Source organism: Myotis daubentonii, chromosome 9, assembly GCF_963259705.1.
Source record: "Myotis daubentonii chromosome 9, mMyoDau2.1, whole genome shotgun sequence".
Lineage (NCBI taxonomy): Eukaryota > Metazoa > Chordata > Mammalia > Chiroptera > Vespertilionidae > Myotis > Myotis daubentonii.
Genome location: NC_081848.1, coordinates 57,372,507 through 57,387,474, shown reverse-complemented (window position 1 = coordinate 57,387,474; position 14,968 = coordinate 57,372,507). Strand labels below are relative to the sequence as shown.

The 14,968-nt window shown below is 46.1% G+C and overlaps 1 protein-coding gene across 8 annotated transcripts in view; it reads right to left on the bottom strand.

The window, feature by feature from the left end:
- The window catches only part of NAV2 (neuron navigator 2), a 366,516-nt gene that overhangs the window by 82,049 nt on the left and 269,499 nt on the right, over positions 1-14,968 (bottom strand). The window lies entirely within an intron of this gene.

The window sequence follows — 14,968 nt, the reverse complement described above, 5'->3', positions numbered from 1 at the left end:
TCTTTTTAAAGAAGCTCAGTCTAGGCATAGCTACTTTAAACATTACGGTACAGAGGCTGAGAGGGGAGTTGGGACAGGACTGAGTCCCAGTGCTGGGATGGGATGGGAAGGGGTTGCACCAACTAATCCCCTATTAAAACCTGTAATCAAGGAATTCAAAAGGAACTATGTAAACAGATGCCATGAACAATGAACAACTGTTTTACTACTGAGAACTCAGAAGCAAAATTATGTTATAGCCACAAGCTTTTATTTCAAAATGAAGAAGGATTAACATGCTCTCCAACAAACCTATCCCTCTCTCCCCAAATCCTACCAGTTGGCTCCTGGCAGCTTTCAAAGACTTTCCCTGAGAAAGGCTGTCCCCCTGGCCTGGGCCACCTCTCTGGTAGGCTGGGGAGTAGGGTGTTGGGTGTGCATGAGTGTGTGTGTGAGTGCCTGTGTGACCTGTTTGGGGAGGGAAGCAATAACTGGTTCCAAGCAGGGTCTCCGTGTGGTCAGCGTTTGCTCAGCAAACAGAAGCCTCTCAAAGGGATGAAGAGCCATTCCTCCCCCACCCAAGGGGGAGGAAGTAAAAGGTCAGCGGTCAGCTCAGGGAGGAAACAGGGTCGAGTGGTGCTTCCCAGGTGAATGCAAAAGCAAACGTGTCCAGGAGCAGAGCTTGTAATCTTAAAGGAGTCCCAACGGAAGTCAATCATTCATATCTCGTCCCTGGGCCCTCCCCTACTTGAAAAAGTGCTGCAGCATCTGCAGTGGGGAGTGGGGGGCAGAGGCCAGGGCGTGAGGAGGGGTGAGTTCAGGGGAGGCAGGTACAGTCCAGATTTATTGAGATAAAAGAGTCAGGACAGACCCAAGTCTGGCTGACAAAGATGCTTTAAACCATTCCTCTTACCTTCTACATGTCTCTGGAACTGAATTTATTTTTGCAAAATGACTAGTTTGAGAATCTGACTGACCTCTGGGTCAATTTGGGTGGAACGGGATAGTAACTATGTATGTGAAGACATATATATGAACACACACATATACACAATATACATAGTAAAATATTCCCACCGTTTGCTACAATTATTCCTTGGTTTAAGCAAAGATCTATATATATAAAAGGCTAAGTGACCATTTGTCCATCCATCTGTCTGACTGACTGACCGGGTACATATGACATGCACTAGCAATTTAAAGATAAATGTTGACTCGCGCATGCACGATACATACAAATTTCTTGCTGGCACCAACCGCATGCGTGTTTTAATTTTATATACACACTATAATATACATACTATTTTAACATGTAATTTTTTGCAGTAATGTAATTTCGCATGAATCTTTCTTCTAATTAATTTCCTTTCGATGTGCACAAATCCGTGCACTGGGCCCCTAGTAGTATATAACTATCCAGATTAATTGTCAAGAGAATCTAAGAAATGTCTGTCCATTCATTTATTCATTCATTTAACTAACTTATGTTGACTGGGCACCTGCGATGTGCCAATCACTGTTCTAAGTGATGAGAATAGAGGCATGAACAAAACAGACAAAAAATTCCCTACTCTAATCAAATTTACCATTTAGTGGTAGAATTATAAAATAAATGAGATGAAATGTCAATTATACAGTATGATAGTGATAAATGCTAAGGAGAAAAAGTAATATAGGTAAGAGGATGTGATTTGTCAAGGGTGGGGAGGTGGTGTCTGAAATTTTCCATAGGGTGACTTGGGAGCTGGTGTTTTGAATATGTGAGGTTCGAGCCTACCAAGAAAGGAACCAATCAGTGCAAAGGTCCTGAGACAGGATACAACTTGCACATTCAACCTGAGAACCCAGAGCCAAGTGTGGCTGGAGCAGAGTGAGCAGTGAAGCAAAGGGGAGCCTAGGAGGTCAGGTCAGAGAGGCTGGGGGAGACAGGAAGATGCCTGAGGAGATCCTGGCAAACCCCTGTAAGACTTTCAGAGAGGATGCACCTGGGTGAATACATGGAGTTTATTCTTGTATAAAAGTTCATGGAAACCTCCTACAACACTACAAATATAATCTTTTTAATGCACATTTTTACAAGAGGGGGCTTGATTGCACAAGGCAGTATACTTTGAAGGGCTCAGCCCTCTTGATGTGGTTAAAAGTAAGAGTCACATCTGCAATGGGAAATGCTCTAAATTCTTTGAGCTACAGGTTCATGGAGCTGGGGCTTTTCCATGCTATGAAAGGTAACACTCAGTATGACTAAGAGATGATGCAATGGGAGGAAAGAAGAAGGAAGGAAGGTCACCAGCTCTATGAGAGAAGATGCCCTTTGGCCCTTTTCAAAGAGCCAATCTTCACCTGTCATTTAGGACCCTGGCTTCTACACAGGCTGAAGACTTTCTAGAACTCATAACATTTTTCTCCATAGAAGCAAAGTTATTGAGGATATTAAAAGTCCCAGGTTAACTCATAGAGCCATTTTTTAAAACCAAAAAGTAACTGATAAACTCTACCCAGGTATCAAAGAGTAGAAGAAAACTTTATAAACAGAAAACTACTGAGATTAGTCTAAGAAAATGTCCACTTATTCTAATGAATACTTTTATCAGAACGACACTAATGAGGATACTTTGCTCCTTCTCCTCCAACACTACCAGCTTCTCCCTTTTTTATCAGCCATAAAACACATCAACCATTTCATAAAATAAAGTTGTATGTCCATGTTTTGCACGACCCTGCTGCTCTTTGCTCCATGTCACAGCAAAACACCGGAAAGTCCTGTGCCCCATTCTCACATCAACCCACCAGACTTGGGTCCTCACTATTCCACTAAAACCACCTTTAATTTCTCCCAAGAACATCAGTGGCTTATTTCTTGCCCAGGCCAATGGTCAGTTCTCTATTCTTCCTCTGAGTTTTCATCAACTGCAGTGCCCAGGGCTTCTTGCTTCTTGAATGGGCCCCTCCTTGGGTTCCCATGCCTCCATCTGTACTTGGTGTCTTCCTCCCCCCTGTTGGGCCTCTCGCTTTCCTTCGCTCCCCTCCCCTCACCTCTCCTCTCCAGACCTCTAGGGTTCTGTCCCTAATCCCTTCTCGCCTCTACCCAGTCTTTTCCTAGGGGATCTCATCCATGGCTTCAAATACTAGATATAGACGAACAACTCTCAAGTTTGTTTCTCTGGCCTGGCCCCCATCATGTACTCAACACATCTAAAACGTAACATACCTTATACTAAACTACTGCTTCTGTCTACTAGTCTCTTCGCATTTCATGGGCCCTGTGCTGTGGTTCCTTCTGCCTGGATGCCCTTTCCCACATGTCCCCACGGCTGCCTTCTTCTCGTGCTTCAGGTCTGGTTGGAATGTCACCTCCTCAGGAATTTCTCCCTAGACTCTGGTCCAGTTACTTTCCATCACAGGATACTAACTTCAAGGTACTTACCAGTCAACACATTATCTTGTTTTTAAATTATTATTAGGGGAAGGAGGGTATTTATTGTATTTTCCCAAAACTAAGCAAGCTCCTTGAAGACAGGAGTGCTGTCTGCTTTTGTTCTGAGCAATCTCCTCCCAGTGCCCAGGGCCCCTCTGACCGACTGGGCACAGCAGGACAGCACGGGGAGGCGAATGTCCGTCCTGCGTAGTCTCCCGGGGTCTCTGGACTGAAGGACTTTAGCTCAATGGTCCTCCGGCTTTTTATTTGGGCACAGACCCATTTGAGAATCTAATACTTCCTGGCTTGGCCCAATTTAGATAGACACTTGGGTGTGTCTCCCTATTAAAACAACGTGTACAGACAACATTTTGCACACAGTTTCGGGGGATCCTTGGTCTCCCTAAAGCCTGGTGAAGGGCAGCTGCTTCTGTCTTATGGCACTGACTTCACACAAGGGCTAGTTTCACTTTGATACTGTGATCCTTCGTTTCCTTAATTTGAGAGTCAGTCTTACACGCATCTGGATGACTTTCTCCTGGCTGGCTAACAACAGGCCAAAGAGAAAAGAAGTGTGTGCCTGCATCTCCTGCCCTTTCTCCGTCTCCTCAGCTCCTCCCTGGGCTCAGGACTGACAGCGGAAGTGAGAAGCCCACGCTCCTGTGAGGTGATGTGCAGACTCTCTGCTCCCCCTGGTCCTGCCCAGCTCATTCTTTGCACTGACACAGATCCCGGGGCCTGCCCTGCATTTCCAGGGAGGAGGTGGCACTGTCCTGGCCTGGATGGATGAAGAAGAAGGGGAAGAAGCTAAATGATGTGGGAAAATGAGAAGCATAGCATTGCGGGCTGTGGAGTTCTCCTGATCGTGGTCTGCAGGAGACAGTGGGAAGGGGCGAGATCCTCCCGGACCTTTGGCAAAGTCTTCAAGTACAGGCATGAACACGAGGGAGTTTGTGTTTCTAACAACAATTGTTAGAAACTTGGTAGCTTCAGGGTAGAAAATGAATGAGATTCAACACAACAGCCACTTGGAGCCTGACCTGTGCTGGACATTGGCAAAAAGGGGGCAATGGAAGACCAGGCCCAGCCCCGGTGGAGCTGGGTCCTCAGAGGAGACGGGCAAGTAAGTCATGCTGGATGCTATGGTAACAGTGACGAAGGAAATAAACGGCGCTAGGAAAGGTGGGGGGGGGGGCACTTCCTTTAGGGAGACTGGTCACAAGAGCACCCGAGGGAGTGGCATTTACGCTAAGAAGACAGAAAGAGACGCGTTTCAGCTCCGAGTGCTTTATCCTGGGAAGCTGCGGGTTCTGTTACCTTCAATTCTTGGGATTGCCTGGAGCCCACACTTGTGGGTTCTCACTCGTGAAAGCGCACACACTCCTCCACCTCTAAACAAAAGGCTTCACTCACCGCCAGGAGGAGTAGCCACACTGTTATCCATGTTGACTCCCCTCCCGTCCTGACCTGAAGTCGGAGGCTTGTGAACAAAACCCTGGACAGAGGGGCTGGAGGCCGTGGCCACCTCTTCTGCCTAAACTCAGCTCCTCTGCCCCCAGCCCAGCACCAGACGCCTTTCCTCACAGGCTGCCAGTCGACTCCAACGTTTCCAACCAAGGACACGAGGCCAAAGTTACTTTCAACGATAACAATAATCCAGACGTAGAGGCTTTAATGCCTATAGCTCTTATTTAATTCTCAGGCTGTGCTAACATCATCATTATTCTTAGGTTGTAGAAAACCAAACTGGAACCCAGAGAAGTGAGATGATATCCTCACGGTCACAGGACTGCCAAGGAACAGACCGGAGCCCATGCCTTCCGGGGCCCAGCCCGTTTTCCAGGAGCCCACAGGGCTTAGTGGCGAACAGCTCCAGGTCCCTGTGCCAGCAGATGACCCGGAGACATTAAGGGGGCCTGGGGCCACTAAGAGGTTATCCCCACACCCTGCAGCTACTTCTACGGCTTCTGGGCGTGGTCCAATTTAGATCTACCCTTTTACCAAATGCCAGGATATCATGGCCTCTCCTAGATTCCCAGTGACTGTTTTCTTTAAAACACTGGCTGGGTGTTGACTTTTGTGTGTCAGGCATTGTGCTGGGGAAACAGTGATGGGCAAAAGAGAAAAGGTCTCTCTGTCCCCTCAGGGTGTGTGTGTGTGTGGGGGGGGGGGGGGCGGGGAGATGAGTAGGGGGGAGGGGGAAGGGGGGAGAGTAACAGGCAGTCAAATGAAAAACAAACGCATTTCATTCCAAACCATGATACACACCATAAGAGAAAAGGATGGTGAGCCGTGGAGCACATTGCAATCCAGAAGAGAAGACGACTGTCCATGCAGTGAGAACAATCTGTGCCCCGCGGCCTGTGCAGGAACGCTGTGCAGGGCTGAGAGTTGGTAATCTGGTGAGAATGTACAACTTTGTGCCGAGATGTAGCTTTTTACACAGTGAGAGCTAGATTATCTCATAAAACCCTATCTCAAACAGCTTTGGCTGATAATAGCAGCCGCAAAGATTCCTGTGTCATTGTCCCCATGGCCAGTTAGGAGTAACAGCAGATTAGAAAGTTAGTTCATCTGGTATTTAGGGAACAACTGAGAGCTGGGCCTTCCTGCATCTTTGATCATGGTAACAAACCTGGTGATTTAGAAGAAAATAGAAAAAAAAAAAACACAGAAAAACAAAAGAGGCAAATCCACATAGTAATCTGCTCTTTAAAAAAGCAAAACAGAAAAGAAAAAGCAAGTTGAAACTAACAGCATGGATATCAGGAGCTCTATTTTTGTAATGGTGTCATGTGTGCTTAGGGAGAATCATAGGGTTCAAATATTTATTTCCGAAGCTGGAGTATTATCTCTATTGAGATGGGTGGGTAATGAATAAAATATTTCTAAGACACTCTTTGGCTTCTTCTAAACGTGGCTCTAGCTGCAAGTGTCCTGGGCAGGGTGAGATAATGGAGGCGGGGGAGGCAGGGCCGGGGTGAGGAGGGGAAGCATGTACTAGTAGGTGCTACTAACGGGCAGCCTTGAACAGATGTGACCTAAGCCAGCAGTCTGGGGACTGTGGTCTCCCATGGGCCCCGGTCAGCAGCTCTCATGCCCTCTCACGCCGTTGAGCATGCCGAGTCACTTCCAGAGTACGGCTCTCAGATTGCCTGCCTGAGCAACGAGTGCCAGCCCAGAGGTTCTCTAAGACCCCTCCAAGCATGAAGGTTTTAAACCCTTCCCACTGAAGTCCTTTTTCAAGAGGAAATTCATTTGCCCTATGAATGTGACTCCTAGTCCATGAGTCCCCTGCTGGGGGCTGCCCTTGAGTTTACTGTGGACTTTCTAGGTGTCAGGTGTTGTGTCAGATGCTGTAATGCCTCCTCCCACAGAACTCTTCCTACAACCCTATGAGGCTCAAAATCTGTTCTGTTTCGTAGCTTTGATATTTCAGTGTTTCCCTTCTGAGTCTAAAGGGACTATAAAATAGGTTCGCAAAACCTTCCACAATCTCTAAACCTCAATCTTGTCTAAGTCAAAAGAAAAGAACTGTTAGTTTGGCAAAGAGCCCACCAACTCTGTTTGCCTAGTGGGGAGGGTAGCTGCAAAGTTACAGACTCGTTAAGAATTAAACTCCTTCCAAAAAACTGAATTCAAGTCCTTCTACTTGACCATTAGTCTCTAAGAGAAACCTGTTTTGAATGGAGAAAGAAATTTTGCTCTGGGTATTGAAAACCAATTGTGTGCCAGAATGTACAATCAAAACTCATAACACCCCAGTAAAATAGATTTTATTATCCCCAACTCACAGATGACCTACAACTCTGAGAGGTTATGTAAATTGCTCAAGGTCACATGGCTAATGAGTGCTAAAGAATAAGTTTGCCTGATTTACAAATCAGAATCCTTCTTGGGTTTTTTTAAGCTCTCATTTTTAAAATATATATATTTAAAATGTTTTTATTGCTTTCAGGGAGAGAAAAGGAGAGGGAAAGAGAGAGAGAAACATCAATGATGAAAGAGAATCATTGATCAGCTGCCTTCTGCACGTCCCCTGTCATGGGCTCTGCTTCGTGAATCAAAACTCTGCGGGGATCAAACCTGCAACCCGGGCATGTGCCTTGACCAGGAATTGAACTGTGACCTCCTGGTTCATAGGTCGATATTCAATCAACCACTGAACCACACTGGCCAGGGCAAGCTCTCATTTTTATTGAGTTTTTATCATGCCATTTTCTATGCTAAATTCTCCGATCTCATTTAATCCTCTGACAAGTCCTATGTAGTGGGCATTATTATCCCGATGCATATGAGAATAGTAAGAAGCAGTGGGGTAAATAACTTGTCGAAGGCACACTGCTAGTGAGACCCCATGAAGCAGAATCCATGACTGAAACCAGCTGAAGCACCTCTGAATTTTTGCCTTGAGTCTGGTCCTTGGCACATGGAGGATGGTTTCCTTCACTTTGCCAATAGCCACCTGACCAGTCAAGTATTGAGAGTGCACTGGCAACCATCTTTACCTAGAGGCCCCTTTCTTCTTCCCTTCCACTCTCCCTCTCTACAACAGTAGGTGACGCCATGGGTAGGTAACATCCTGGTAGTTCCTAGTTCTGTAAATTCATTTAAATGCAGAGAGAAAAACTCTCATTCAATTCACAGCACAGTACAAACAGACATTACATGTGTAGGTTCAGTTGCAGGCAGCTAGCTGGACCCAGACAGAATCTCCATTCTTCAGCCAACCTTCTCCAGACCATGGCACCAGGAACAATGCAGTATGGATTCAAAAGTGTGTGTATGGCGCAAGGCAGTCCCCTCACCAGTAGTGAAATCATACTCAAGGCTATGTGCTTCTACAGGGACTCAAGAGCATCATCTGCACACACACGTCAGAATTAGAAGGAAAACGTAGAATACGGGCTTTGTTTGCAGCCCACACTAGTGTGCATGCATTTAGCTCCAAGAATGGTCTTTGCATTGCTGTTTATAAGCACAAAAGGACTGGAACTCACTGAACATCCATCCGTAGGGAAAAAGTTCATCATTGTGGCTCTTCTATAGAATGGACTACTGTGTAGCCATTAAAAACGATGTTGATAAATCCTGTTATAAAAACCATGCTCGTGCCCTGACCAGTTTGGCTCATGGATAGAGCGTCGGCCTGCGGACTGAAGGGTCCCGGGTTCGATTCCAGTCAAGGGCATGTACCTGGGTTGCGAGCACATCCCCAGCAGGGGGCGTGCAGGAGGCAGCTGATCGATGTTTCTCTCTCATCAATGTTTCTAACTCTCTATCCCTCTCTATTCCTCTCTGTAAAAAAATCAATAAAATATATTTTTTAAAAAAACAAAAACAAAAAAAACCATGCTCATGCTGTAGTGTCAAATTACAACAGTAGATTAGAAAACACTTCTCATCTTTTAGAGGGTGTACAGTGTAGCAGCGAAAATTGGGGACTATCGGGTACACTCCCTGGCTCTGCCACGTCTAGGTGCCTGGCTCTGGACATGTGGCTTAACCAGTGTGCATCTGTTTCATCTTCTGAATAGTGGGTTCTTACTCCTAGAGTTATTGTAAAAATTAAATGAATCAATACACGTGAACAGCTTAGAACAGTACCTGGTTCATAGTGAATGGTCAAGAATGTGGGTCTTTCATTTTATTTACTTTTTAAATATCCATCCAAGGATTTGTTTCTACTGATTTGAGAGAGGGAGAGAGAGAGAAACATTGATTGGCTGCTTCCCATATGCATCCTGACTGGGGTTCGAACCTGCAACATTTGGGTGCATGAGACAACACTCTAACCAAGGGAGCCACCAGCAAGGGCCCAAGAACATTTGGTCTTTTAGAAAATAAATTGTGCTTACACGAATAGGAAAAAGTCTAGCAGTCACCAAATTGTTAAAGGTTGTATGGCATCATAGCTTTTTACTTTCCCCCTACTGTTTGCTTATCAGCATTTTCTAGTTTTCCATAAGAAAACAAATGTTTGGCTTTGTCTTTAATGAGGAAGAAAATCACAATTAATTAAAAAACAAAACAAAAAAAACCCTAAGTTTTAATGAGAAACAGAAACCTCACCAGCCCTTGTTTATTAGAAAAGCAGTGGGTCAGGCCAGGTAGTTACAAACCGTATAGCGTTTCCTGGTCTTTTCTAGTTCAGTGCCCTAATAGCAAGAAAGAATCTGCACCCCAGCCCCGTGGTCCTGAAGATTCAGAGGCAGGACTGGGGAGAGGAAGAGAGCAGAGAGATGGGAAAGCCTGATTTTATTCACAGCAATCCACTTGGTTTAAAATGTCAGGAAGTTTAGAGGATTAAGGGTATTACAGCTGCTATTCATAAAGGTGTTTTGTTAGAGCGTCCAAATAGCAATCTGGTGAAATAAGCCGTGCACAGCCTTAAATGAAAGCCTGCTACAGTACTTAAAGTTTCCTAGAGAAGGAAAAAGACCCCCAGGTATTCATTTACCTCAAGAGCAGCTGCCTGGAAGATACTGTAATGTATCCTTGTGCAGCCAATGCTACAAAACAGCTTACCCGTCGCCCAGTGAGGAAGTTCGAGCCCAGATCACCGCGGGTAGAACTGCAATTAGCAGTAATGAGAGGCATGTCTGCATTCTGATAAGAGCCACAGCTGTACACATATTATAGGCTCGGGCCTCTTTCCACAGAATCCAAGGACACTTAAAACTGCTGGAATCTAAGGGGCAGAAGGCATGTTCGATTTCAAAATTCACAAATTAAACAAGCAGAAGTGCCTGCTACACTTATCTCACAACACATCTGGGATGGGAAGGTCATGGGAAACTCTGGGGACCAGAGGGGAGTCGCTGTTACAGAGCTGGAATGAGCATGCAGGCGCTGTGCCGTGTAAGTCCATGGACACGTGTTCCCATGTTCGCTCTCACACGCGGGGGCAGACAGTCTTGTAAATGAGGCTCTAAATCAAATGTCTGAGGCGCAGATTCCACTCCCCCCTCCCAGTTTCTCATGAGATCATGGAAAGTGTCTCAAGAGAGAAGACTGCTTCACCATTACGGGACGACGATGGGGTCAACGTGAGAAGTGTTAGGGTGGAGAACGGGTGGGGTTTAGAGATAGGCTGAGTGAATTCTGGTTCCTCGAATCAGCTGAGCTGTATGAACGGGGCTCGTCTACCTGTCTGAGCAGTTTTCTCATTTGGTGGTGGTGACTACACAGGTCCTTTGCCCCTCAATATGTTTAGAGGGTAGAAACGGTGGCAGGTGAGTAGCAGGTGTGTATAACGTGTGTGTGTGGTGCTCTGATAAAATTCAGGGTACTATGGAAGCAAACAGGAGGGTCAGCTGGCCTGGTCTTGGGGGTTGGGGTGGTTAGGGCAGGCCTCCTGGAGGAGGTGACACAATGAGAGCTCTGAAGGATCCGAACCAAACTGCAGGTGGGATGGAGTCGAGATGGAGGGAACAGTAAACTAAACACAGGAACCAGTCTCCGCAAAGGCTGTAAAGCGAGAGAGAGGATAGTTTCGGAGAAACGGCAAGGAGTTCAGTGCGGTTGCAGTGAGGGGAAAAAGAGGTAGGAAATAATGAGGCCAGATTTCATAAGCCCAGTAACAGAGTTTGAACTTGACCCTGGGGGGCATCAGGGAGCTCAGATGCATTCACTGCTGCTGTGAAAGCCATGGGAAGCCAGGGTGCAGATCTACCAAAGAAAAATCACCCCGGCTCTGTTCATTCCCAGGTCAGAATCTCCCTCTCTTGCTTGCATTTATCTAATTTCTCTGACAAACAGCATTTTGAAAATTATTTGCACCCCAGGGAAAGCTCCAGGTCACAGCAGGGTCTACCTCATGCTCATCTGTGCAGGTTCTAGGGACTCTGTTCAGACACCACCGAGTTTCCCAGCACCCACCTCCATGCAGTTCACTTTCAGTAACCAAATCCCAAATCTTATACACGACTGGCTGGCTGGTAAACTGAGGTGCCCTTGAAATTTGATCTGAAAAGGAACTGAGGGGCCACATGGTTCAATCCCCTTATTTTATGGGTGGGCTCAGATGAAAAGCAAGTCCTTTGCATGAGGTCACAGAGTTTGCTGACAGGTGAGACCTCAGACCTCCAACCCCCAACCCACGCTTTTGCTTCACCCCCCTCTCTCTCTGTTATGGGCCAGGACTTCCACATTCCCGCCCCGCTGTCAGGAAGATCTCGCAGAGGCCTGTCCAGCCACGAGGGGACATGGAGTCTCATTTGTCAGCAAACTCTGCAGGAAGGAAGGGAAGAGATGGTCCGAGAGGATGAATGTGATAAGAAGGGAAGTAGTGAGAGTGATCTTATCTATTAAAAAAATGCAGCAACATCACAGCAGGTCGAGGAAAAGAATCAACTCTATTTACGCGAGGCACTCCAAGGTAATGAAAAGTGCTCCCAGCGTTACCCTATTTGGAAACAGTTATCAGATGGCAGGGGAATGAAGCGTGTGCAGACGCACACACACTATTCCGTGCAAATGGTCTAGCTAGCAAAATAACCAGAGGGGAAAAAGATCTGAGCAACTTCAATTTTCCACTGCCACGTGGATCAAAGTCACGGCAGCAGCAGAAGAAACACACACATCTAAATTTAGGCATCGCCCACTCCGGGAAATTTCTGTGTGGACAGAGCCCCGGTGTGAATGATTTTCCTCTGAGCCTCTCTATCTGGGCCTGAGCAGGGCCTGAGGGTCAGGCGGGAGGTGCCGGCTGCCAGCCTGCTCTTGCTCATGTCCCTGAGGTCTCGCCTGGCTGTCAGGGGGCAGCGAAAGCTCTGGGAGTTTTTGGATCTCAAGAGGTAGCTGAGGAGAGGACAATGAAGATGAGAGGGGGAAAAAAGACAGATACACATGAAGACAGAAAGATACACACACACACACACACATATTTTAGTGGAAATAAAAACTCACTGTGAGAGAAAACAGAGAATTTCAATGTAAATGTAAAGAAGGAGGCCTATACTTTGTAATAATCTATTAGTTTTGGTCGATTGGTTTCATGTGTATTGTCCCCACTGTGATGTGAGCACACTGAGAGCAGAGACCACATCTGTCTTGCTCACCACTGTACCCTCAGCACCTTGTTAACTGCAACCCCACAGTAACTAATGAATAAATATGAGAAAAATAAATAAGGAGGCTAGTAATGGAAACGCAGACCGACCGACGTAAGCTTACAATACACAGGTTGCGAGTTCCGAACTCCTGTGCTGTTCCCTTGTCTCCACTGACCATCCCACAAGACCGGCAGAGCGGTAAAGCATAGTGATGGTCTCTCCCCATGCTGCAGACACGAAATATTTTGACAAATTCTGAACAGCACAGTAAAACAAAGGGTCCAAGGTGAGGGGCGGGTGTGGCAGACAGTTGCTCTGACCCAGGCTGATCTTGGAAGACCATCACAGCAGGAGCCCCAGCACCCTGGTGGCCACCACTCCAGGCACCTGTTACAGCTGCTGGTCAGCGGGCTCACACACCAGGCCCGATGTAGATAAGAACCAAATGTGACTTACCTTTCAAAGGAGAACTGATTTCCCCAAGGACTGGCTTTTGTCGTCCAGCCAACCTGTCACACCTATCTCCTCCTGGTGACCGTGAATACACTCTGCTGGCTAAATTTAGACGCGGAGGGCCTTTTCTGAGCTGTCATGTCACTGCAGAGAAGGGCAGATCAGTTTCCTCGACGCTAACAATACCACTCACCCGACCAATGCGGAGAGATGAGGCCGGGCGCCAAGGGGCTCACAGGACCTCTCATCGTGGCCCTACACCTCCAGGGAAACTTCCACATCCTGGGCATATGGGCAGCGGGTCTCAGTTATTTATTTATTTATTTAAATGTATTTTTCTATTGATTTTAGAGAGGAAAGGAGAGGAAGAGAGAGAGACAGAAACATCAATGATGAGAGAGAATCATTGATCAGCTGCCTCCTGCATGCCCCCTCCCGAGGATTGAGCCCACACCCCAGGCATGTGCCCTTGACAGGAATCGAATTTGGTACCTTTCAGTCCACAGGTTGATGCTCTATCCACTGAGCCGAACCAGCTAGGGTGCGAGTCTGATTTTAACACTAGATTGCCCAAGGAAGTCATTTTGACTGCTTTTTAATTTCAATTAGAAAAACAATTATGTATATAAGGACACGATGTCTTAGAATTTTGTGACGTTTTGTACAACATATAAATGCGTTTATTAATAATTGTAGTTACCTCCCCCTCCTTCATTTCCGGTATATATATATATGTGTTATACCTATATTGCCCAAAAGCAGTCATTTTGACTGCTTGGGAAATTTTAAATAATCAAATGACTCTTATTATTGAATTGAGTAAATTTCTTATATGACCAGTTCGGCTCTGTATTGAAATAACAGTTTTCATTTTTTTTCGATTACCGTCACATGATAACATATAAGTACATGATAAATTGTCGATACTTGATAAGTTGCAGTTGCTCAATAAGCTAAACTAGTACTTGTTATTCGAATCTTTATGCAGTGATACTTGTTCTAATAAGTTGTTTATTTTATTTCTTTTGCGCCCTAAATTCATGAAAGAAATGTCGAATAGAAGTGAGTTATTGGAAAAGCTAAGGAACATAAGTGCTCCGATATTATTCTTTCACAATGCAGTCATTTTGACTGCTTTTGGGCAATATAGGTATATACTAAGTTTCAGTCTTTCTAGTGTTAAAGACTTCTAGGAAAGGATGTGCCAGCATGTCACTGAATACTTCCTCTGTCTCAGAAAGCTTGCTCCTACAGAGACCTTACCAACGCTTCCTGCGAGACAAGAAGTATATGTTCTTTGGAGACCAGGGTTCTAGTCTCAGCAGCACCTCCAAACACGTGCAAATTCTTTTAGGTTTTTGTAGCTCAGACCCCTCAGCTGTAAAATGAGGATGCCTGGCTGGGTTGTCATGAGGATTAAATGAGTACATTTTGATATAGTGCCTGGTCATAGTAAGTACTACAAAGATGTTAGTATTATTACATCAGCTCCTCCAGCTGTGTCACCTCCAGCAAGTGCACTTCTCCGAGCCTCACTTTAGGTCCCTGATGTGAAACATAAAGCTCACACTGACTCCATTTACAGGAGTTTGTCAGGAGGGACTGAGGCGAAATCCTTGGAGCGCTGAGCCCACTGCTGGGCACACAGGATGTGCTTTCCATGCTCCTCTCCCTATTGAAAACCTGCCGCTCTGGGTGGGAATCCGTCCCCCTCGTTCTGTTGTTACAGAGCGAGTAAAAAGAAGCAAGCCACTTGAGACGGAAATCATTCCCAAATATTTACTGGGCTTCCAGTATGACAGTTCCTCCCCAGGCCCTGGCTGTGAAAGTGTTAAGGCAGACAGGGGGTCTCTGTTGTCAGAGAGCTCAGGGTCTAGAGAGAGTGAACCAGAGGCACATCGGTTCCTGCCCTGCCTGGGAGTGGATTCTTCCTTCCGAATAACAGCTATCATTTATGGGGATTACCACAGGTGGGCCTCACACCGACTGCACCGGGCAGGGCCTCTTATTATCTGCATTTCCTTACTCTGGGCCATTTAATGGTTGGTAAGTGGCTGAGCCG